At 44.6% G+C, this 24,696-nt stretch overlaps 1 long non-coding RNA gene across 1 annotated transcript; it reads right to left on the bottom strand.

Annotated features, from left to right (window-relative positions):
* Positions 1-381: 381 nt before the first annotated feature.
* On the bottom strand, positions 382-23,102 carry LOC121090511. Its single transcript, XR_005828597.1, has 3 exons — positions 22,605-23,102; positions 20,520-20,621; positions 382-10,251 (listed from the first exon to the last, which is right to left on the bottom strand). It is a non-coding gene; the product is annotated as an uncharacterized LOC121090511 (long non-coding RNA).
* Between the last annotated feature and the right edge of the window lie 1,594 nt (positions 23,103-24,696).

Consider the following 24,696-nt stretch of genomic DNA (forward strand, 5'->3'; position numbering starts at 1 on the left):
GTTGTGGAGAAACTCCACAACTCTTTAGATTGTCCTCTCCTCTTGTGACTATTAGCATAAGAAATACTTTATCATTAAGAATCTGCTAAGAAGTTGTTCTCAGCTACTCAATTATAGTACCTGAGATGGGCAGATACATGTAAAACCAGGAAATTAAACTGGTAATAGTATGAAGAAAATATATTAAGGTATTTATCTTTTCATAGTGTTTTCATGGCTGACTTTGTCATTTCAATGTACTTTGCTTGGCTGTGCAGTAATTTATAATCCAGAAGAGGGCCTTACAGTTCCACTAATGAATTAAGAATACAAGCACAGTTCAATCTTGATTATATACCTCTTAGTGGATACTTACCTTAAGCATGAAACTGTGTTTTATTCAGCTGATATTCAGGAATTTGAGAAATGCCCAAACTTTTTTTTTTTTTTTTAATGTAAAAGAGCCATTAGAATTCTATGGCTATAAAAACAGAATACAATTAAACTTTTTAGATAATTCAAATAAATACTTTCAAAAGTGTTTTTTAAAAGAGCATTAAAAGCATTACTTTGTCATCATTGCTCCCAATAGCTTAGAATTTGTATTTTGTGCATTTACTTATTGTTTATGAAGTGACATGGGAAACAAGCATTTTTACCATAATGGCTATTTTCAGAGTTTAGAAATAGTATTCCTTTAACTGCTGTCTGTGACCTACCCTGTTCTCCTCACTGTTATTTACAGCACTCTTTGAGTCTTTTCCTTTCTATAAGCAAAAGAAGTTATGACTGCATTTGTAAGGTTTCAACAGTTTCAGCACTTCAAGGGCTCATGAACCAGACAGCTGAGCTGGAAAAGCTATTTAGGAAAAGACCACTTTTTAATGACTGCAGTGGCTTTACGGAAAGAAACAGTCCCACCTGTGGTTACGGTGTTTGGCTGGTGATACAAGTTAGCCATTTGTCTATACAGATACATACATACAGTCCTCAACTGGAACGTAATTTTCTTACACATTGAAGAAGTCATGAAAGTCCTAGTTAAAGGAAGGTGTTAGACTTCTGGCTTGTCACTGACATCAGTGACAGTAGGAATTGGAGCCTACATACTGTTTTGGACCAGGACCTAAATCTCTCGGCACCTGTTCTTCTGCAGAGGGGCTAAGAATGCTTTCATTCCCCACTGCTTTCTTTCAAAAAAGAATTCTGTTAGCATTTGGGTAGTGTGACAGCAGGAGCCACGTAAATAGTAGGATAAAACACACTTTAAAAGGTGTGCCCAATTCTGAACCCTTAAAAGTGGAACAGAACTATTTTGTAACAGGAGTCAGTGACAGCCTGTCACTTAAAACAACAGTTTAAGCGCTGCTCAAATCCAAAAGAGACTGGAGAGAGTGACAAAAAAATTCTCCTAAGAGTGATCAAGGGTAACGTACATCTTAGGAAAAGGACATGAAAGAGGAATAGCATAGCAAGCTAAAAACTAGTGTATTCCAGAAAGCTTACAAAAGATGCTTCTGTTCACTGTTCAGTTTAACATGTGAGCAAAAAACCCCAACAGTCTAGTATTAAGAGGCACATTTGGATGTGTGGTTTTTGTTTGTTTTGGTTTTAAGTATAATAATTAGCTTGGGGAACAAACTGCTAAAAGATTACACTGAAAGCAAAAATGTAGCCCATTCTCCTTAAAATCCTATTACTTACCTGAGTAAGAACAAATGCAGATACACAGGTATTTTTATTAAAAAAAGACATTAACTGCTGTTTGAAGACAAGCTGCTCATCGCAGCCGTAGCATGACATCTCCACAACTGGTAGGTGGCTTTCTCCTCCTGTCTCCCCGCAGGCAGCGCTCTCCTCCCTCCCTGCAATGACTGGTCTCCCACCAGTGTAGCAGCAGCTCTGGTGGCAGGAGCCCACTGAGGTGGGTCCTGTTGGCCTCCACTTGCCACTGCCCCCAGAGGTATGCCTAGGGCAGTCCCTGGCTGATGTGCTGCGGCTCTTCCTAACCATGAGTTATAAGTTAGTTTGTTAGTGTTGTTTAGAGTTGGATTCACAAAACTGAGCGCTCCACAAAAAGTTATGGAGATCCTGGGCAGAAGGCTCTAGGTTCAGGCTGAGAGAAACATCTCCATGGCTAAGCTCAGCACAGGGGCTGGAAGAAGGCAGGAGATGGCCGCAACGGTTACAACCCGATGAACTGACCAGTTTCAGTGCTCCAGATCAGAAAATGAACTTAACAAGATAAGGAGAATACAGAAAGAAGAATGTCAGAAAAAGACTTGAATGATTCTTGGAATGCTTATTTAGCGAGGAGGAGACTGTTGCTCATGGCTGCAGAAGCATAGGCTTGGTTTGTAACTTGCTACCAAATAAAATCCTGCAGCAGATCACACCAGAGGCACCCAGGAATCAGGATCTGATGGGTTGGTTCCACAGCCTGCAAGAAGTGTTGCTGTCTGCTTGCTGGGGACCTAGGTCTCAGGCTTTTGCTCTAGCCCTAAAAGAGTGTCAAAGGCAACAACTTTGTTACTGCCACCAGGAAAACTCAGAGCAGTGGCTTATAAATTATTCTATTCATTTTCACAGTGCTTTTACTTCTGTTTATCTATTTGTGTCTAGATTGCCACATAGGAGGCCTCAAGAGCAGCAGTAAACATATTTAACTGGTTCATTTAAAGAAGTTTAAATGCTTCATGTCACTACTTTTCCCCTTGCTGCATGATTGATAAATACATAGGCTTCAGCATTATATTTACCTTGGACTGCATTTTTGCCAGTTCATCACAGATAAATATGATTTTATTTCAGCCTTTGTTTGCTTGTCAATAGTCTGACATCAAAATATATTGAACTGGCTAGGAGGGCAAGGAAACAAAACAACATGGCTTTGTCTCTGCTAAACCGATTACAATTGACAATTCAAGGCTATAATAAATATGTCTTGTGACTTGCACGCTAGAGGAGAGCCTGAATTTAAATTATAGCTTTGGGTTTTAAAATGCTCACTGATCCATTCCATTCCCATTAAGAGTGCCTTCCGCTTTGCAAAATTAAGTGGTATCTTTACATGACAGTTTAATTAATTTATTTTTCAATATGTACATTTATGGAGTTTCTCCATTAAGCTTTTGAAATGTCTGTAGATCCTATGCATTAATGTAAATGTGCCATGGCCCATAATTACCTTTGGCAGGCTTAGGGCACTGATAAAAAGATTGTATTTTTAAAAACTGAAGTCTTCAAACTTCCCCAGTGCTTGGCAGGAAATCTATTTCTGTGTTTTATTTGGAGCAAGGCTGGGGAGCCTGCAGCCAACAACTCCAGTGTAGGCAGTAACTGTTACATTCTAGAAGAAAATACATTTGACGCTAAATGAGAGAAGGGGAGAGGAAGACAATTAGGGGGAGAGTACTAGAAGCAGCTGTTTATTTGTTTTGCCTTGTGGCTGCCAATATATACTCTTATCATTAAAGTGCATCTAGAAACAGGGTATTTTCTATGAAATTACTTTGCAAAACATGGATCTTTGTCTTTTTAAGGGGCTGCCCCAAAGTGAGTTTATCTTCCTCTTTCACAATAGCTCCGCACTAGCCAAGAATGCTGGATTCTCCCTTTGCCTCCTCCTCCCTCTTTTCTAAAAATGAACTTTTCAGGGAAATATGGAATTCAGAGAAGTTTGAAGGAGAGCAGATGGCCAAACAGTGATCCAATAGGATGTAAAACTTCAGTTAGGTAGTTGCTTGGCAGGCAAGTACAAGTGAGCCCGTGATGTTTCCATAGCAATGTTTTCACATGGTGCCTTCCTTTTGTCTTTTAAAAATCTTAAGAGATGATAAAAAAAAGGGGGAGGGGGGGATAAAATAAAATAAGGTCTCTGCATACCTGAGCATTTAGCATGGTGTAATTAACTCTGCCCTTCCCAGGGGCAGTGACTTGAGCTCGTTGCTGCTTTCTGGCTGAAAAGCCATGCACTGACCTCAGCTACGGCCACGCTCACCAGCCTCAATTGCTGTGGTGCTTGTGGGGGCTGCCCGTGTTGCTGGAAAAAGCAGGAACAGTTTCTGTAATTAAGATATGACTCAGACTGTAGTGCTTTTGGAGGGGCAAATTGCTTGGGCACTGATTCTTGTGGTGTCAGGATTTCACATTTATGCATGGGGGAAGGTTTGCCGTGGCACTTCTCTAACCTTCAGAGCTTTCTCTGCCAGCAAGGAGGCAGCGTAATAAAAATTGACGCTTCCCATGACTTCGATTCCCATGTTCTCTTTTGAAGTCTGAGAGTTAGCCATTACAGTCACATTAATTTGTGAGGATATAAACAACTGCCATTATCTGTGCAGCCATATTGCACAAGAGGAAAAAAAAGATTTGTAGGGAGCAGCAGTATCTTTTATTAAGCCAAATGGTAGTCAGAAAAAACAGGCAAGCTTTTCAACCACTAGCCATAGGGACAGCAAGTTCAAAAGCTTACCAGCTTTTTCCACACACCCAATGAAAGTAAACCAAAAATAAGCTAAGTACTTTTTTGTATATATCATCTCCCTGCAAACCTTGCTTTTCTTGAAAAAAATCTGGACAAATTGGGCTATCAGCTGGTTTGAGCAGGAAAAGAGATCGCAGGAGACTGGACTCTTGGTAAACTGTTCCTGGCTCCCCAGGAGACCCTTCCCTGCCTCCGCATGGACATATCAGCAGGTGCCAGCACTTTGTGAGGACCCACTGCTATTTTCCCTTCCCAAAAGCCTCCCAGTGAGGTGCTGAACGCAGCAGCTTATTTATTGAGCTCCTTGCACTCAAGCAGGGAGACTCTCGCAAAGAGAAGCAGCTTCCTAGCAGGACTGCTGTGAGACGGGGGACAGTAGTTCACATTGCCTGTGGTTTATGAATTGCAGCATGAAACTGCTTTGAATGCCATGGTACAAGCAAATTAAGTCAGTTTAGCCTGGGAACAAAGCTACCTAGCTGCCCTTCTGTGCTCTGGCCTCATATACGTGGAGCTCCCCATCAAGGAAACCCTCCGCTTGTCTAGTGGCCAGGCTGTTATTCCTAAAACTGACCCTGGAGACAGCAAATACTTGCTTTTTAAAGAAATTAATTTTCTTACCCTCTGCCACTTCTTTCCAGTCATGCTGTGCAGCACTTATCTGGCAGCACTGGCAGCAGCCTAAATGAATCATTCAAAACTATTCCTGTTCAGTGCACTTTTTAATATTTAAATGTGTTTATCTCGTCAGGGAGCTCCATCAGGATGCTCAAGCTGCCAGCGACAATAGGGAGGGCTGAAAGCTCTCAGCCACAGTTGCAACAAAACCTTGATTACTTACAACATAGGACACTTCAGTAGCATTTCCACCACAGGGGAGATTTGGCAACTTCAGTGCAGGCAGCTGCAGCTTGAGGAGGTTCAACCTATGGATTTACCTATAGATTTGCAGAGTCCTTGCAGTGCTGCAGAGGGCAGTTAGGGAATCGCATGGCAATGGGTTGGAGCTGGGCAAAGTGGAGGCTCAGACTCCTTCCCATCTTTACCTTAACCCTGTGCCATGGCTGTTTCCTCAGTGCTCACTCACTTCAATATGTTGTACTGAAAGTTTATTCAGTTCTTTCCTGCAGGTCTTAGTCAAGGTAGGGCAAGGCTTTGATCTTCCTTTACACCCTGTGGCAGAGCCACAGAGCGCTCCCATTTGGAGCCACCTGCCTGTTCATTTCAGATTTCAGACAACCATCACTGCAGCGCTATTCGGCAGCCATCAGAACTTGCCTGCTTGCTGAGGCTGTAGCTACAAACCTAGCTCCAAAATATCTTTGCTGACAGTGGTCCCGTGCTAAGCTTGACCAAGCTGTATTGAGGAACGTGCCTCCCTATTGATCTCATCCATTCATTTTCATCCTCTCTCCTCTCCTGCTGCTCCCCGCACCCCCCCCCCCCCCAAAAAAAAAAAAAAAAAAAAAAGCCGCCCAGAGCTGCGCTGCCTATCTGGGGAGCAGCAGAGATGAGGAGCCTCTGCCCTCTTGCCTTTCTGCTACTCCAGCTAGAATAATGCCAGCTACCAAGAAGGAATAGCAGCCTAATGAAATGGCAATCTGGCATTAAGATGTGTATATAGTTGCCATTTGTTAAACTGACAGATGACATTTGGAGCATGCAGCCCCTATTCATTTTTTAAAGCTAAATACTCTCTTGAAATAAAGTCTTTGCTGTTAGTCTTAAAGCTGATTTCCAGCCCAGACAGGGCCAGCTGTGCTTTAACACATTTCTGGGCACAAGGTCAGATTCCTAGCAGCTATAAGATTTTTTAATTATTTTTTAATTTTTTTTTTTTTGCAATGAACTGGACAATTCATGAAGAATAAACAGTTACCTGCCTCCCAGGTACCTTGGATTCTACCTTTTTTTTTTTTTTCCCCTGCTACCTTTCCATGTAGAATTCTTTATGCAACAAAAAAATGCCAGTTCTGACAAACAGCATTTAACCAACCTGAATTTCATCATCTGCTACCTAGTCCCACTTGTCTACATTTTTACGTACCTACAATAACAAGGTGCCAAAAGGAAGCTCCAAACACCTTCAGCAATAGTTTAAAATGTATTCATGAGCAACAAAGACTCAGCTTTCTTAGAGACAAATACCTCAGACGTTATATTTTAAGAACAGTTAAGAGTGTGAAGGGACTCGGCTCATCCAACTCAAAAGCATAGAAATCATGGTAAAAACGCGATATTCCTTTACACCTTCAAATTGCTGTCAACACTTTCAATAGCATACTTATGATAGCTTCCACTTCCAGCTCCAGAAATACTCAGAAGAAATAGGTGCCCAAACTTTATCAAAGTTGTACTCTTAGACAAGTACTTGGCTGTTACCTCATATGCTTCTTCATCAATTTTATTGATAAAGGTCCAGAAAACTCATCTGACTTGTTTATTTAATGTCTTTTCAAAGTCATTCCATTTTAACACTAGGATGTCATTCCTCTATGGCTGTGCTGCCAGTTTAGCTTATTTTTGCATGTAAAAGAGCAAAAATTAAGCCTTCCAATATACAAAGAATTTGATAAGTAGATGGCTGCTATTGACTGAAGGGAGGGAGCACCTTCCATGGGTGTACACCAGGCACAAGCGTGTAGAAGATAGCATAGTTTCATCTGACATCCTTTCAACGACTAAATCAAGGCCGGCAAAAAGTAAAGTCTTACTCCAGCATCTAAGGCAAGAGAAGCCCAGTGTGGCCAGCAACCTTCCCGCTCTGCATCAAATTTGCCAGGAGTCACAGCCACACGGGAGCCACTAGAGGAGCAAGAGCCTGCAGAATGAGTCACAGGGAGGCTTGCTTTCTTTAAGTTAAAAAAAAAAAAAAAAGAAAAAAAAAAAAAAGAAAGAAGAAATCTTAAGTGATTTACATATGAATTGCTTCTAACGAGGACACACAAGCTCAGTTTTCCAGCAGACTTTCAACAAGGCCAAAATTAAAGATACAATTACATGGCAGAATCTAGACTGAGATCTTCATGATTTTTATGTCAACAGTGAAGTCAGCCACTGCTGGTGGGTGGGAAGCAGCTCTCTTTAGGGATGTTGAGCTGGTTGATTTTCTGATTACTTCAGAGAATTTTAAAAATAGCAAATTATAATAACAGGTCTATAGACTCTGTAGCAGCTTTCTGATTAATGTGAACCTCAAGCTATATGCTAAGTTCTTGCCCATAAGGTATGCCGTTCAGACATTTTCTAGATGCTATTTTAACCTGTGTCTTCTGAGTCACATTAGTCAAAAGAATTGGGCTATAATTTAATTATTGCAAATGGTGCATCAGTGAGTTATTTCCTAGGAAAGAGAGTTAAGAAAACCCAACACTGCAATTAATGCTGAAATGGAACCCTTTTGCTTTGGCCTTTTGAAAAATTTTCCGTATGACAGGAGCCAAGTGAGACTGAAAGAGTTTAGAAAATTCTATTAGAAAGTCATCTACACCCAGAGCTTTCCCAGAGACCAGAGGTTTTATGACTCCTTTTTATTTCTTCCTCTGCTTTGGGACTACCTAATATTCCCTAATTTCCTGCAGAATTATAGGTATTGCCAATTCGCTTAAGAGGCCTTGAGTCTGTTCAGCTGTGCAAATGACTCAGATTAGTTAAAGGATTTTAAAACTCAAAAGAGATGTCCTTTAGGTCAACAGGGTTTGTAGCTTGTACAGCAGATGACCATGCACAGGAATTGCATAACACCCTGTGCTTGCTTTCCTTCCTGAACTGTACTGCCAGCAGCTCCCAGACATTTCCTCATGGCTCTTAATTTCTGTTTTTCCACCATTTTTTAGACAAAAGAGTCTCCACTTTTACTTCACATAGAAGTGTAAGTAAGATGCAGTTGTGCATCTGAGTCCCATTAAGCAAAAGACCCTCGCTCTATTGCTTCTTCATAACCACACAGCCTGATGATTTAGAACATTTAGGGCCTGAGCAGATTAATCAACAAAATGAGCAGCATAAAGGATTCTCAGTGGGATTCAGAGACTCCCAAACTGAGGCAAGGAGCCTGGAAAAGTTTTTTAAGCCTTGTTATGCCTGAATGCCGTGAGCTGAAGAACATAGCAAGCTCTGTGATGCACCTCTCCAATCTTCCATCTATACTGTCCTCTTTGAACTCCACCATCTATCTTGTGGGTACTTGGGGCCATCCACATGCTACTGATGAAGAGCAGGACTTGCTGCACCTGCTAGAGGGCTGAAATATAATCTGCCCATGCCTGACTCATCCAGAACATCTTGAACACACATCAAGGTGGTGAGCATGCCTGGACTTTTCCCTTCAGAGATCTCCAGAGTATAGCCTGTGGCCATGCAGTGGAGGTGCCGTAAGGTGTGCAGATGGCATACAAGGGTTGAACTTGTGAATGAACTTAAGACCTCTCTTACAGACACTTGAGCTATACTGTATGTGAGGAGTCTGCCACTTAGCAGCTTGGCTGGACTAAGCTACCATTGCCTTAACACGTTCCAAGTAGTGCCCTCGAGGGACAGTATTTTGTGCAATCCATGATGTATTCAAGTGGTATTTCAATTTGGCCTATAGAGTGTGCTTATTTTCTGCCTGACAAAATAAAAAGATCAGAAATAGAGGGGAATAGGAAAAAAAGGCACAGAAAGGGAAAATTCAAGTAAACACAAAAAATATGGCAAGTCAGAGTGCTACAAATACAAAATGCTAATATGCAAAATGATCAGCGCCTTGATCCTGTGAAATACATAGGGCACACATGGGAGCCTGGTTTACTTACAAGGAAAGAAAACAGTCCTATTTTGAATACATTTATATTCTAACTTCCTTTCACTGAAAACATGTTTGTTTTTAAATTAATTACTTGGGAAAAAGCAAGAGAAATGGGTGTGGTGGAGTTGGAGGAAAAATAAATACTAATTAAAAAGCATGACCCATGGAACATGGTGGAGACCAGGTTTCTGCTCTCCAGCTGTTTCTGAAGGCTGAAGGAAAACAAATGGACTGAGCTGGTTCTACTCTCCAGAGCACGTTGCATCAGAAGATCTGCACCCTTTGTCCTTCAAGGTAGAGGGCAAGATGCAAGGAGTTGTAATCATGAAGAGCCACACAATCTATGTACACCAGGTTTTTTACAGCATGTATTAAAAATTAAGTATTTGGGGAGACTCAAGGTCTGGTATGCCAAAGCTTGGGATTGGACTGGATGCAAAACCTATTTCTAGTAGACTCTGCTCTCCACCACTTACAGACGCTGTCTAGAAACCTGTAAACCGATGCTTGTGTTGGCAAATGGTTCTGCTATTCCAGGTAGACTCCTAGTGGGAAACCCCATCAGCTATTAAAATCACTTCTCTCTGCCCACCCTCCCATTCCCTCTACCCGTAGAAGTCCTACTGGCTCAATACATCTACATCCCTTGGAGTCAGAGACTACATTTATTTGGCTGCACACCCCTGCTCCCTACAGTGAGCGTACAGCAGCTAAGCTGGGCTTTGGTGATCACACCACCCTTGTTCTGTCCAGCAAGCTCAGAGCCTCAAAGTTTCTGTCCACCACAGGATGCATATGTTAATGCATCATGCATGTGTTTAGTTTTAAAAGTGATTCAGACTTGTACTTGACTGACTGATAGAGCAGACGTACCTTTTGTTTCCAGGATACGGATTTTCAGTGTGTCCTAACTGGCCACAGTTTTCAGGTCCCGTGGCTGTTCCTGTGTTGCAGTATAATAAACGAAGGCAGATGATCCAGTTCTCAGTGTCTTTGCCTGAAGAGATATAAATCACATTGTAGGTATTATTTCTTTACATGTTATGTTATTTGCTGAACAATTAAGTGTGCACTACTGAAGGATTAATAAGTGAGCCAAGGCTACAGAACATAATGCAACTTCACAGCAAGAAGTGACAATGCAATTCTTTAATACTGTAATATTATTTCATGTAAAACCAGCTGACGTAAAATCAATTCCATGCTAAATTGTGTTTTCCCCTGCAGTCCTTTTGAACTTAAAAAAAAAAAAAATAGTGAGAAAGATACCAACAGCCCATAAATAATCTCTAAATCATGTGTTACAGACTGATGGTAAGCAGCACTCTCACAAATCCATATTTATATTAAAAAAAACTCATATGTGTACATTATATAGACTATCAATTATTACAGCTGAAAGTAAAATAAATGTGATGAGTGTACATCTACTTTGCCATCCGTTACATCTAATCTTTGTGAGAAAATGCTACTTTCAGTCCAAGCTATATATCTTATGAATTTAACACAAACAATATGTTCTAGCTATATAAAAATCTAAATATCTACATCCAAGACATGCGTGATTACATATAAGCATATTATAAACTATACATGAGTAATAAACCACAAGTTTTAGGGTTTTTCTCTGTGAAGTTCAATTTGTCATGCTTTGGCAGGTTACATTAATAGATTTATCCTTGCAAAATTGCACTTCTTTCAATAAACACGACTGTGGGAAGTGATTTTGGACAGTATCTTCACAACTGAGGACAGCTCAACGTTCAGATCACTGGGACCCAGAGCAGGTCAAAAAGCAGCCAGCCAGTTCAAAGGTTTTCACTTTTGGCTGTCTCTTTGATAATTGCTTGAGGGGCAAACGGTGCTGGTTCCCTCTCAAAGTAGTATTGCAAAAATGATACTGGGGTGAAAAATCTGTGGTGAGTGCTGGCTCCAGCGGCTGTTGCTTGAGAGGAGTGAACAAACCACCCTCCCCTCCCAGCAGAGCATGTTGCTCCCCTGCCCTATGGAAAACTCTCAGCTGTTGCTAGCACAGCAATTACACTGCAGGAAAATCTGCTTCCAAACGATTTAGTCTTTATTTACTCAGGGGTGGGGAAGTGGAGAAGCTAAAAGGTAAAGGCTAGTGAGATGCTGGCATGGGAATTATTTTACAGTAATAAAATACTTCATACGTTCCTGAGGGCACATCACGCACAAGCCCGCAGAGAGTCCTTCAGAGTGAGATTTCATGAAGACCTTGCACCTGTAAACATAACTTGTTAGTGGGAGAGCTGCTGCTACATCAGCCTGTCCCATTGTCCCATCACACTAAGATAGCAGGGTACAAGTTAATTGGAAGGACTAGGGGTAGCACAGGCAACCAGGGAAAGCAAGCAAACAACGCACAGTCGTTTTCTGAAAGTGCCCTTTCTTTGTACGTTCACTTTACATGCAAAGGTTTTTATAGTGTTTTTTGAACCAGCTCTGTTGTCCCACTGTTTATCTAGTGAATAAAGCTCCTTCTCATGTATATGCAATGTTTCTCATTGGGCTGCTTTTTGAATTAGTACGTAGATAAACTGAACTAGGATATGCCTTAGTGTAACTGGCAAAATGGGCAATAAGAGTGCTTGCCAAGTTGTACCAGGAGCACCATTCAGGCTCCTGGTAACAATAAGACTTTTGCTATTAATTGTGATAACACCTAGGAAAGGAACAATGCAACACAGAGCTTGAGGCTTCACCTCTTGCCTCTGGCATTGACCCACACAGACAGGGCGAGAGCTGCTCAGTGTCTCCATTTGCTCCTCTAAATTACAGCGCACTCAGCAATGCATCAGCTAGGGGGTTTGAGGCTAAAATCTTGTAAACCAATTTTGATTCCTTCCATCATGTCTCTCATTAAGTGCTAAGTGCCTCCAGGGAAAGGCAGCTGATTAAACAGATTCCTCAGTGACATAATGAATTTACAAAACCCCTCTGTTTTCGCTGGGGATGTTTGGGGAAAAATATCTTCAGTCACCAAGGGCAAAGTCCACTGAGAGGGAGAATCACTCCATTTCCTCTGCCTCAGAGCCTGACAAACCTTTGCCACCCACCCCGGGAGGCTGAGAGGAGATCCCTGCTGAGCACTGGGAGGGAGGGAAGAGGCAGGGACACAGCCATCCATCCATCCATCCAGGGCACCAGCACAGCAGCCTACTGCGCCCACACCGAAGCATGCAGGTCACAGCCTCTTTGCTTTCCTTGGCAGCTGTAGCCCAGCCAGCTTCCTCACAGCAAAGTTCTCCGAGGCAAGCTCTGGGTACTGCCTCTCAGCACAGGAAAGAAGTATGAGACTTTTTCCAGCATTCAAATCCTGTTTTTAATATGACTCAGCTCTGCAGAGTCCATAAGGATGATACGGGTTGTGCTTTATTAACAGTTAGGTTAATGTTTGGAAATAAAAAGACTGATTGTTTTATCTGTTTAATCATTTGGTTCTGCCAAGAGCAACCATAAGCACAGCTCGGTGGTGCATGAAGACAGTACAGCCTGACATTCGTTTCCCACCACTAAAATCCAAACATTAGCATACAAGTTGTGTAGCGGGCTGGCAGGGGCAGGCAGCCAGGATGGCAGCTATTGGAGTGACTCAATGATCGTAATTTTTCTTCATGGAGATTTTCAACCTCCCCGCAACGGAAGGAAAGATAGATGGATGAGGTGGGCTAATTCTGAAGTTTGGCAGTTCATTTGTGTTTGCCCAGCTTTCCTATGCCTTCAGCTGAACTAGACTACAGACCCGAGGACTAAAAACTGCTCTAGTTTTTCCTCAGTATTATTTCACTTGTGTGTGTGCACTCCCCTCTCTTTTTCCTTAAGTCTCCTCTTCTCAGCTACATCCTTCAGCAAACAGTAGCTGCAATGCAGATTCACCACAGGTAACCAGGCAATGCTACTGACCTGCCATATGCAGCCAGCAGCAGCTATAGCAATTCATCATTGAAAAGCAATTGGATGGCTAGATCATGCGGTCACCTGGCACCCAAACAGCGCTGGATGTGCAGATGCCATTAGTGCAAAGAGCAGAATAAGAGACAACAGGAGCCAACGGACACAGGAATATTTCTTAACAGACTATAGCTACCTCAGCTAACGTTTATCACTATCACAAACAAAGTGCAGCTGTTAGACTCATTGATCCTTTGAAATGTACACAGAGCAGAGTTTGGTGATTTTGGGCTGAGCTACACAGAACACCTCTCATTCTGTACACAAAGTCAAGGGGCAGAGAAGCCACTGAAACAATCACAGTGAAGTTGCACTCCAAGCAAAGTTTCCTTGGACATGCAAACACATGCCTTACCCACTTCTGGGAAGGCACGTGGCTGTATACACAGTGGTCCAGTTGGCCCAACAATTCCAGTAAGTAAGTATTCTGCTGTTGTAAGAACACTGAAGAGCTTATAACTGGCCATAAAGCACATTTTGTAAAAGCTTCTTAGCAGCCACACAAGTGGGCTCTCACATAGGGGACTGGCTAATGACATTAAATGAGACAGAGCTTCTGCAGGGTTAGCAGACCTGAAACACGAAGTCTTGAGACCCTTAAAGCCTCTGCAATTGTCCTCCATCTAATTTCTTTTTCCTGTTTGCATTCTGTTGTTATCTACTCTTTCCAGTCAAAAGGGCAGTAGGCCCTATTGCTGACCACTTTCTCATATATCTGTGATATTTCTAAAAGAGAAGATGCTGTCAGAAGCTGCCCATGGCTTTAACATGGCAGCTCAACACATGAAATCTTTCTTCCTCTGCCAAAGCTATGCTGTTTGCTAGTGCAAAAATAAGCAGAGTCTAAGCACTGCCCACTCTCCCTGCCTTTCCTCATATACTCACTAGAAAAATAGCAGGAGCACAACTCCCACACATTGCACAAGATCCAGACTCAAGAAACCCTAAGCCAGGCTTTTTCCTGTCCCAAGTCTCTGTTAGAACTAGTCAAAATGTAACACTTGCAAAATTGTAACATCCTTAGAGCAGGGGAGGGGGGGAAGGGGGGAATCCAAACAAACCTGAACCCACCCAAAATGTGCTGCCACTTCCATAACTAACTGAACCCCACAATGCTAAGCTAAAATAAAATAGGCAAAAAAAAAAAAAAAAGTCTTACCACCGCCTCTTTAACCCCAGCCTCCAGGCCACCTCTACTTCAGAACCACATAGTTTCCCTCCAGCTTCACATTTTCAGCCTTGCCATCCTAATGAGAAACCTTTGCCAGCTGGATCCAGCTCCCTAAACAATCTCTGTAATGAGGACAGGCACCTGGGGACCTACCTGCCTAGGTCAGGAGCAGAATTTAGTTTGTTTTTCCAGTCCCCCATACTGCAGAGTCCTTTGAGGCTGTGATAAGGGAATGCCAGACCACCTGGCAGCAAGAGCAGATGAAGAGGGAGGGGACTGATGAAGAGCTGAGATGTGGGTGGTAGCCAGAGTGGGAGGAAAGGGTTAGAATCATAGAATCACAGAATCATTCAGGTTGGAAAAGACCTTTAAGATCCAACTTTAAATCCAACTGTTAACCCAGCACTGCCAAAGCCACCACTAAACCACGTCCCTAAGCACCACAGCTACACATCTTTTAAATACCTCCAGGGATGGTGATTCCACCATGTCCCTGGGCAGCCTGTTCCAATGCTTGGCCATCCTTTCAGTGAAGATATTTTTCCTAATACCAATCTAAACCTCCCCTGGCACAACTTGAGGCCATCTCCTCTTGTCCTGTTGCTTATTACTCGGGAGAAGACACCTACCCCCACCTGCCTACAGCCTCCTTTCAGGGAGTTGCAGACAGCAATAAGGTCCCCCCTGAGCCTCCTCTTCTCCAGGCTAAGCAGCCTGTTCCCTCAGCCGCTCCTTGTAAGACTTGTTCTCCAGACCCTTCACCAGCCTCTTTGCCCTTCCCTGGACACGCTCCAGCCCCTCTACGTCCCTCTTGCAGTGAGGGGCCCAAAACTGAACATGGGGTTCAAGGAGCGGCCTCCCCCGTGCCGAGTACAGAGGGATGACCACTTGCCCTGTCCAGCTGGCCACACTGCTTCAGATACAAGCCCAGATGCTGTTGGCCCTCTTGGCCACCTGGGCACACTGCTGGCTCACGTTCAGCCGGCTGCCAGCCAGCACCCCCAGGCCCTTTCCTCCAGGCCCTTTCCAGCCGCCCTTCCCCCAGCCTGTAGCGCTGTGTGGGGCTGGTGTGACCCAAGTGCAGGGCCCGGCACTGAGCCCTGTTGAACCTCAGTTGGCCTTGGCCCACTGATCCAGCCTGCCCAGATCCCTCTGCAGAGCCTTCCTGCCCTCCAGCAGATCAACACTCTCCCCCAAGCTGGTGTTGCCTGCAGAGTACTGAGGGTGCACTCGATCCCCTCATCCAGATCATTGATAAAGATATCAAACAGAACTGGGCCCAGTGCTGAGCCCTGGGGAACACCATTTGTAACAGGTTGCCAGCTGGATGGAACTCCATTCACCACCATGCTTTGGGCCCAGCCACCCAGCCAGTTTTTTTACCAAGTGAAGAGGCTACCTGTCCAAGCCATGAGGAGCCAGTTCATCCAGGACAATGCAGTGGGAAACAGTTTCAGGATTTACTGAAGTCTAGGTAGACAACATCCACAGCCCTTCCCTCATCCACTGAGTCACCTTGTTACAGAAGGAGATCAGGTTAGTCATGCAGGACCTGTCTTTCATAACCCCATGTTGGCTGGGCCTGATCCCCTGATTGTCCTGCATGTGCCACGTTATGCCCCTCAGGGTGATCTGCTCCATAACCTTCCCTGGCACCGAAGTCAGGCTGAAAGATCTGTAGTTCCCTGGATCCTCCTTCCTGCCCTTCTTGTACATGGGTGTCACATTGGCCAACCTCCAGTCTGCTGGGACCTCCCTGGTCAGCCAGGACTGCTGATAAATGGTTGAAGGTGGCTCAGTGAGCACCTCTGCCAGCTCCCTCAGTACCCTTGGGTGGATCCCATCAGGTCCCATAGACCTGTGAGTATCTAGCTGGTGTAGCAGGTGCTAACCATTTCCCCCTGGATTATGGGGCTTCATTCTGCTCCCCGTCCCTGTCTTCCAGCTCAGGGGGCTGGGTACTCAGAGAACAACAGGTCTTACTGTTAAAGACTGAGGCAAAGGAGGCATTAAGTACCTCAGGGTCTTCCTCATCCTTTGTCACTAAGTTTTCCCCTGTGCCCTGGTTTAACCCCAGCCAGCAACCAAGCACCACGCAGCCGCTTGCTCACTCCCCCACCCAGAGGGGTGGGGAGGAGAATTGAAAAGGAATGTAAATCTCGAGGGTTGAGATAAGAACAGTTCAATAATTTAAACAGATTAAAAAGGAAATAATAATAATCACAACAACAACAGTTATAATGGAAAAGGTGGGGGAAAGAATAAAATCCAAAGGGAAAGGGAGAAAGGAAAACAAGTGATGCACAGCACAACTGCTCACCACCTGCTGACGGATGCCCAGCTGGTCCCCGAGCAACGATCTGCAGGCCCCAGCTAACCCCCCAAGTTTATATACCAAGCATGACGTCCCATGGTATGGAATACCTCTTTGGCTGGTTCAGGTCAGCTGTCCTGGCTGTGTCCCCTCCCAATTCTTTGCGCCCCTCCAGCCTTATTGCTGGCAAAGCCCAAGAAACCAAAAAGTCCTTGACTTAGTATAAACATCACCCAGCAACGACTGAAAACATCAGTGTGCTATCAGCATTGTTCTCACATCAGAGCCAAAACACAGCACTGTACTAGCTACTAAGAAGAAGTTAACTCCATCCCAGCTGAAAACAGGACACCCCCACATCCAGTAAAGGATGAAGATTCTCCTTAGCCCTCCTTTTGTTGCTAATGTATTTATAGAAACATTTATTATTGTCTTTTATGGCCATAGCCAGATTAAGTTCTAGCTGGGCTGTGGCCCGTCTAATTTTCTCCCTGCATAACCTCGCAACATCCTTGTAGTCCTCCTGAGCTGCCTGCCCTTTCTTCCAGCGGTCATAAACTCTTTTTTTCCTGAGCTCCAGCCACAGCTCTCTGTTCAGCCAGAGCAGTCTTCTTCCCTGAAGGTGCATCTTTCAGCACATGGGGGTGGCTTGCTCCTGTGCCTTTAGGATATCCTTCTCAAATAGTGTCCAGCCTTCCTGGACTCCTTGGCCCTTCAGGACTGCCTCCCAAGGGACTCTGTCAACCAGGCTCCTCAACAGGCCAAAGTCTGCCCTCCGGAAGGCCAAGGCAGCAGTTCTGCTGACCCCACTCCTTACTTCTCCAGGAATTGAAAACTCTTATCATTTCATGGTCGCTATGCCCAAGACGGCCTCCAGCCATCACATCACCCACAGGTCCTTCTCTGTTCACAAACAACAGGCCCAGCGGGGCGCCTTCCCTCGTGGCTCACTCACCAGCTGTGTCAGGAAGGGACCTGCCACACACTCCAGGAGCCTCCTAGGCTGTTCCCTCCCTGCTGTGTTGTGTTTCCAGCAGGCATCTGGTGGGTTGAAGTCACCCACAAGAACAAGGTCTAATGATTGTGAGACTTCTCCCAGCTGCTCATAGAATATTTCATCTACCTCTTTATCCTGGTTGGGTGGCCTCTAACAGACTCCCACCAGGATATCTGCCTGGTTGGCCTTCCCCCTGATTCTTGCCCATAAGCACTCAGCCCTACTGTCACCACCATTAGGCTCTAGACAACCAGAGCACCCCCTAACATACAGGGCTACCCCCCCCGCCTCTCCTTCCTTGCCTGTCTCTTCTGATCAAAGCCCTTGGGTATGAGCACCCAGATTTGATCCCAAGCCTAGATTTCTTCTTTGAAGAAATTACGCTTTCTGTGTAGGGTGCAGGTGCACATCTGGCAAAACTGCCTTTTTGTTTTATGGCTTTGTTTCTTCGTTATACCTTCCCCTTCCCCGTTCTGTTTGGTGTATTTCAGCCACAGCTAGTTGGGAAGGGAAGGCTTCACTTTCTCATGAAGTTGCTGTTCCGTCAAAGCCCAACTTTAAAAATACATTTTCTAAATATGCACTATTCAGTCTTGTCCTCGGTAATTTGATTGGCAGAAATAAGAGCTGCAAAAGTAGATCTTGTCAGTCATTCTTAAGCCTTCCTTAATACGGGAACAATCACCTGCCATTTCAACCATATTTTTAAAGGGGCACAATGTACTTAATAAGTTGAACACAACTGCAGTCTCAACTTTTATTTTTTTGGTAAAAAACCTTCCAGGTGGCACCTGAAACCCCATCCTGGCCTATTTTATTTTCTATCATTTTCTGTAAATACACTGCTCCTATGTGTACATCTGCATGTACATCCCATAGACACCCACTGGCACAGCTCTGAGCAGCTGCCTCATGAAATTCAAAGGCCAAGCGCATGCTCGTGTGCAGGGGAGGCACCGTACAGCACCTTGCGGCTGTGGGACATGCAAGGCACAGGTGTTTGCTCCATAATGGGTCACGCTGGCTCTGTGGCACAAGGTGGGCCCAATGTGGAGGAGATTTTACTATTTGCTATTTTTAGGCTCAGCTTTTTTTTTTTTTTTTTATAGCAGAGGATTAGGATTGATTCACATATGGTCATCATTTGCGTGTTGTGGACACAGACCCTATGTCACGCAGCACCCACTCATTTCAGACTCCTTTTTCAGAAGCTGTGAGTACCTGTGGCACTAGCTGTACTCTGAAAGGCACAGAGACACTCAGCAACTTTAAAAGACCAAGGAAACTTGATGCTGGGGTCCCAGGTTATGTTTGGAGAATGGTTCCACAACAAGCAAAACATTTATTTTGCATTAGAAAACCTCCTAAGAATTAAACTGGAATTATTCTATGGTAAATTTAGCTACAGTGTTTCTGGGACAGTGTGTCCAGAGAACAAGCATCCTTCATCTTATCACCAGAATGTAGTTCTGACCTAAAATACAGATTTGGTGCCAGGTGTAGTACTGTGTTTGTGGTCTGTTGCAAATGCCAGCCAGCGAGGGAATGTGTTGGTTTATGGCACACAAGTAAAAAGCACACAGCTAAGTTCAGTTGCATTTGCCTTTGCTGGGAAAGGCAATAATTATTCTGTTTTGCTTCCAAGATAGGAATAGCAAATGTCTCTCTCACCTCACCAAGAGGAGAAAATCACACCCAATATGGTTAAGGTGCACCCCTTTTTACAGAGCAGTGTGACAACCTTGCAATTTGAACAGAATTTTTTTTTTTTTTTTGGCTGCTACCTTCTGGGGGGTTTGTTTGGGTTTTTTGTTTGGGTTTTTTTTTTTTTTTTTTTTCCCTTTACTGTGGTTTATCCTTGAGAGATGTCTCACGCACGAACATCTTGGATTGTTTCATACAAAATGGCAGAGCTCATAAATAAAAGGAATGGGTAGAGCAGAAGTGAAGCTCATTTCATATATGTTTTTACAGAAGCTGATTTTACTGCAAACTGGAGGCAAATACTTGCCCATAGAAGAAAAAAAAGACATCTTAAAAAGAATCATGCCAGTCTGTCACCAGGAGTGGGCAGATTGGTCCTTCCTAGGGTCCTGTGGTGATTCTTGGAGGATGTGAGCTGTGATACTGCTTTTGTTTGCTTTTGCAGCAAACATGCTGCAGCTGAGATCTCCTTTTCCAGAGCTCAGATACACTTTCTGGAAAGCCAGCAGCCAGATGAGCATTTTGATATTTGTGTCCCATGATCAAGGGCAGGGCTTTGGGAGAAAAACGGGAGCACAGCAGATGTTTTGACTGGGAATGTCCCCAGCACTGCTGCTTTTTGACCCACCACATGACCTTTTTGGGGACGTTCCTTCATTTTTCAGCCACTGGATGCTACGACACAGATTTCTTGACGTGCAGCGTGGCTTCCCCTGACTGAAGGCCCTGTGAAAGGGGAGCCCTTTGGCACAGCTTGTGCACAAGTTCCCCTCCCCCCCCTCAGCTCTGGTGACAGCAACCTGTGTCCCCGCATTACTTCTTGGCCTCAGTTCCCTTGCAGTAAGGCAATCCACAAAATGAACCTTAGAAGGTGCTTTCTGGGCCAAGGATTTTCCCCCAGCAGGTTTCAGAAAGGCCCGTCTGCTTCTCTCAGGGCCGGTGCTACCCCCAGCCAGCCATCGCGGCCGAGCCCCCAGCACAAGCTGGCAGCCGCTGCCCTGGCTGCATTTCATTCTGGCTGCGGTACCTTGATCAATCAAAGCAAATCAAGGGCAGGTCAAAGCAAGGAACCATGTGGATTTTCTTGTCTGGCTCATGTCTTACCTCTGACCACACGCCGGACAAATTCCTCCTCAGCCTGTGTTGCTTTCTTAGCAGTTTTTGCTCTGACCATGGTGATGCTGGTGACACGGGAGGAACCCAGCTCTGTAAGTAAAGACGCACAGAAAAGAGCTGCATTACACTGAAGTCCCAAACCTTGTCTGACTGGATGAGAGCTCCATGGCACAAAGACAGGCCATTGCTCCCCAAGGGTGGTGGGACTGTGGTTGAGGTGCAGCCCTGTTTCCTCCCTGGAAAAGGAGGGAGCACGGCTCAGCGGGAGGCAGCCGGGGCTGCAGCTGGTGGGCCTGACATACCATCTGAGCTGTGGTACCAGCCACGCGGTGGGTGAGCTAAGGACATACTTTCAGCCTTAATTCTGAGTTTCCTAGGTTTTGTCAGTTTAAGCCAGATTCCTAATGTTATTTTAATGCAGTTGTTTTGTGTGTGAATAATATGCTTTCTATGCCAAACCACAAGCCCTGGAACTAATATCTCATAAAAATGCCTAGAGTCCAAAGCTAATAGCTGTTATTCAGCTGATCAAGTGATGCCTAAAAAGTTACAGATTAACACTATTCCCCAGGGGAAGGTAAAATTAAACTCGACTTCTGATGGGGCTGGGTGCTATTCCGCACAGTGTCTGAGCCCAGGCTGGGGGATGCAGCTCGCTGCAGACCCTGCGTGCCCTGCAGCAGGGCTCAGTGCTGTGAATGTGTGCAGTGAGTGCCGTCTGGGCTCCACCTGGAGTCCTGGTGGGCAGAGGTTGGGGGTGTGTGAAGCATCCTCATCAGTTTTCCCTTAAAAAAGCCCCTGCCCTGCCAGCAACACCCTCACCTAGCGATGGGTCACTACAGCTCATCCTTGCCCTGCTCAGCTGGGCAGTGATCCCAGGGATGCCAAAAATGCTGGGGGGAGATGGTCACTGGCTCCCCAGGCTGGCATTGTCTGGGTGAGGTGACAGCTGCGGTGAGACCAGGTCCAGTGTCCAGCAGCCTGGTACAGCGGGCAGGAGCCAGTGCTGGACTCAGCAAGAGGGCAAGTGCCCCTTCCTGTCCCAGAGGGTTTGGATGGGGCATCAGTGACCCACAGGGAGCAGAGGGGGGACGTGGAGGGGTCTGGCAACAGGGGTGAAGCTGTCCCTTCGTGCTCCTTCCAGGCAGGGAAATCGAGCCACAGGATGTCAGTGCAGCCTATGTGAACGCCACGCTTGCAGAAAGAAATGACTGTCTCCTGCGCACACAGGAAGATCTCTTTCCCAGAACATCATCTTATTTAGGAAACTCGCATCATGGCAGCAAAGCAGTATGCTTATTTGGGAATAAGAAAATGAGATGTGGCCCCAAGTCAGTGCTTGCATGTAGGCATCACTGCAGAAAGTTTGAGGACACACAAGAGGCAGCTGCTGGCTCACAGTAACAAACACAGAGCCGGATGGGCTGGAGGCCCGGACAGCTGGTGTTTGCTGCCTGAGTCCTCCGATACTGGCTTCAGAGTTGTAAGGTGTCGATTATTTTCCTGTTAGAACACAAAGGGATTAGCTAGATCAGCTTCTGCAGAGGTGAGAAAGAAATGTGTTGTGTAGACTGTTTATTTTGCTCTAATTGGATTCATACCCTCTTTCTGAATAAATCTCATTTTTCTCCAGTCTTGTGGTTTTTCATGGCTGTGAATGCTGAGGAGCGCTTCCAGGGGCAGGCAAGCGATTCTCAGCTTCAGTGGTGAAAGTGAAGGGGTCGTGCTGTGGTCACTAGAAGCAGATAGCCTGCAAACAGCGCAGCCAAGGAAGCTCTCCTGGTCACATCCAAGACGATGCTTCACGGTCACGGACAGCTTTTGGCAGCAAGAGGCAAAAGCCACTATTTGAACAGGGAAATCTAAGCTTTGCAGTCCTTCCAGACATGACATCCACACCTGCTCTGGGTAAGCTGCAGTACAACAACTTGACCCAGAGGCACAGCAATGCTGGTACAATGTACGTTGGTCCCCCTTTAGCAGGGTGAGCTGCTCTGTATGCTAAAATTGTCAGCGAATTTTCTGCTGCTGTTCATCATCTTTTCTAGCTGGTGCGGACACTAGGAAAATTACCTTCGTTTGCTGTTTTTCTTGGCCTGCTCACTCAGAAACATGGAAAGTACCTGCAGCAGAGGTGGCTTCTCAAGTTTGTCCTTTAAATCTCTGGGGGGGGAAAAAAAAAGAGTTCAAATGGAAAAGAAAGAAGAAAGAGCATAGTTTAAGAATCTTAGGTATGGGTGGTTGCAAACTGCTAAGTGTCCTCTCTGTGTTACGCCTGCTAAACAAGTAAATGCCTTTCACTCCTGTGTCCTTTGCACTGTGAAAACATCTGATGTCTCTGTACTGAACACTGTGGTTTGAAGCTCTGCCTCTGAGTCAGATGGGTATCAAAAACCTCAGAGCAGTTGGACTGAGCAATGCTCTTTTGGTGAGCGCATTAGAAACCAGACACAAAATAAATAATTAAGTCAATAAGGTTTTTTTGGGGTGTCCAAATTATGCCTGCATACGCATTACAGAGTTAAGCCTTAAATTTAAAATTCTTCCATCAATTTCTTGTTCCTACAGAGAACACATGAATGCTACATCAGGAAGGCACACGTTTCTCTGGAAAGCACCTGTTCCCGAAGTTTCCAAAGATGTCCTGTATTTGCAGACGCCTCTTCACCTACACCAACCTTTGACTTGTCTGAGAGAGTTCAGTAGTCTTATTGGAATCTGTGCACACATAAACTGGACATAAAATTTCTCTTTTATTGCTGTTTTGGTCATGTTTCTCCCCATGACAGATTGTTGTATTTTCTGTTGGCTGTTACTCTATAACTGAGCACTGAAGCATCAGATAAATCCATATGCTGGGTACGTTCTCTGTTTGAGGTGGGTATTGGAGTGATTTGGTATATAGATTGCCATAATTTTCAATGATACCTATTGCCTTGCTCATTTGCTCTTCCAGAACTCATTTATTTTACTACTTTTAGAGCCTATGGGAGGTGCTAAATAAACATTTCAAACTATAAAAAAAGTTAACGGCCAACTGTGAAGTGGTAAAATTAAGTAACTTGCCCAACATCACATATGTAAGCAGAGCATCCAGTTCTGCAAAGCAGTCTTCAGATTCCCCTTTCTCTTCCTGTGCTGTCCTGCCTCATTTAAGGCACATCAGATGAGGCTTTTAAATCCTCCCTCGCTGCACAGTTCCACAGTTCCCTAAAGCAGCATCCATCTTGACCAAAAAAAAGAAGAAAAAAAAAAGGAAAAAAGCCCCAAATAAAAACAATGTGATCAACTAATTTGATGGAACTTTTTTTTTTAATATGGACAATTCAGTCTATTTTTCCTTATCTTCATTTTTGGAGTGCCTGAGCCATCTTAGAAAATTTCCTCCCAGTATTTAGCCTGAATCAAACATGTAGAATTTTCCTAGCAGGGAATATTCCAGTCTACACAATGAAAATTAGGTAAAAGGAAAATAACTGAAATCAGAGCCTGATGGTAGGAAACATGATACAATCTGGGCAATGGGGAAACACCATAATACAGGAATCACTGCATCTACTGAAGTTTGCCACCTCTGCAATGGAGCTGCCAGTTGCTTTGGGTCCACAAAGCAGTACTACACAGATTTTTAGGGCAGGGAATGAAACAGAATATTATTTCTAAGGGAAATCAAAGGTGCAATTAGCAGAGCTGGTGGTAAAGGCATTACTTTCCCATCACAGTACCCTCACAGCACGGTGGGAAAGGCTCAACAGTACAAGCAAGGACAGGATGGGCTCTAAGGGTTGCCCAGCTAAAAGGTAGGTAGGGGGAACCAACAGGCTTCCAGTCCCTCTCTCACTGTCCTGCTGGGGGAAACATAAATGGGAACAGGCTACTCCTTTGCAGACTGAAAGTAAAGACTTATGGATTACTTAATCCAGAACTTCATAAAACAGCAAGATGGCTTTTGGAAATGCAGAGAGACTCATCTGTCTGTTGCCTTCTTAGCAAGCTAGAAATTGAAGGACACTGTATAAGCTAAGGGAAAACCCCAACAGCTTTCAGCACAAAATTCAGTTAAATCTCTGTCTTCAGCTTCCATATCACAAAAAACCTTGGGAATATAGGAGGACTGGGGTGCAGGGCCATGAGAGGCCAGGGCAGAAAACAATGTTGTCTCCTT

The sequence above is a fragment of the Falco naumanni genome, chromosome 6, assembly GCF_017639655.2.
Source record: "Falco naumanni isolate bFalNau1 chromosome 6, bFalNau1.pat, whole genome shotgun sequence".
Classification (NCBI taxonomy): domain Eukaryota; kingdom Metazoa; phylum Chordata; class Aves; order Falconiformes; family Falconidae; genus Falco; species Falco naumanni.